The 954-nt window shown below is 36.0% G+C and overlaps 1 protein-coding gene across 3 annotated transcripts in view; it reads right to left on the bottom strand.

The window, feature by feature from the left end:
- LOC106466910 (next to BRCA1 gene 1 protein-like) overlaps window positions 1-954 on the bottom strand; it is a 40,245-nt gene that overhangs the window by 18,501 nt on the left and 20,790 nt on the right. The window lies entirely within an intron of this gene.

Raw genomic sequence — 954 nt, 5'->3', positions numbered from 1 at the left:
CTGATGATTGAAGTAAGCTGTCATGAGAACAAGTTCCACCCTGATTACTGATGTAAACTGCCATGAGAACAAGTTCCACCCTGATTACTGATGTAAACTGCCATGAGAACAAGTACCACCCTGATTACTGATGTAAACTACCATGAGAACAAGTATCACTCTGATTATTGAAGTAAGCTGTCATGAGAACAAGTTCCACCCTGATTACTGATGTAAACTGTCATGAGAACAAGTATCACTCTGATTATTGAAGTAAGCTGTCATGAGAACAAGTACCACCCTGATTACTGATGTAAACTACCATGAGAACAAGTACCACTCTGATTATTGAAGTAAGCTGTCATGAGAATAAGTACCACTCTGATTATTGAAGTAAGCTGTCATGAGAACAAGTACCACCCTGATTACTGATGTAAACTGCCATGAGAACAAGTATCACTCTGATTATTGAGTAGTAAAAGATGATTACATCAAAAGCTACCAGCATTATAACTGCAATGAACGAGAAGGTTGTTAACAACTTGCATGTTTCTAAAACCATCAGTAATGTTCCGAATATCAGGAGAAGGTGGAAAATATAGATTCTCAAAGTGAAATATCCAACATCATATTAACACCCTCAGCCATAACAGAAATTGGTTTAAAATACAACATATCTGAATAAAAAGGAATATTAGAAGTTTCTTCAGAATTAGGACTAACTAATAAATCTTGGTACGCAGGAACTGAAGAAAAATAAGCAAAAACAAAAATTGGTGTCATTCAACATCATGAGAAAAGGGTGCATATTCTGCAATTTTACCATTAAATAAACTTGAAAACCTACCACGGACATCACATCACAAAAACTTGAAAACCCACCACGGACATCACATCACAAAAACTTGAAAACTCACCACGGACATCACATCACAAAAACTTGAAAACCCACCACGAACATTACATCACAATTTT

Source organism: Limulus polyphemus, unplaced genomic scaffold (genome assembly GCF_000517525.1).
Source record: "Limulus polyphemus unplaced genomic scaffold, Limulus_polyphemus-2.1.2 Scaffold2420, whole genome shotgun sequence".
NCBI classification, from domain to species: domain Eukaryota; kingdom Metazoa; phylum Arthropoda; class Merostomata; order Xiphosura; family Limulidae; genus Limulus; species Limulus polyphemus.
This window is presented reverse-complemented; position numbering and strand designations above follow the sequence as displayed.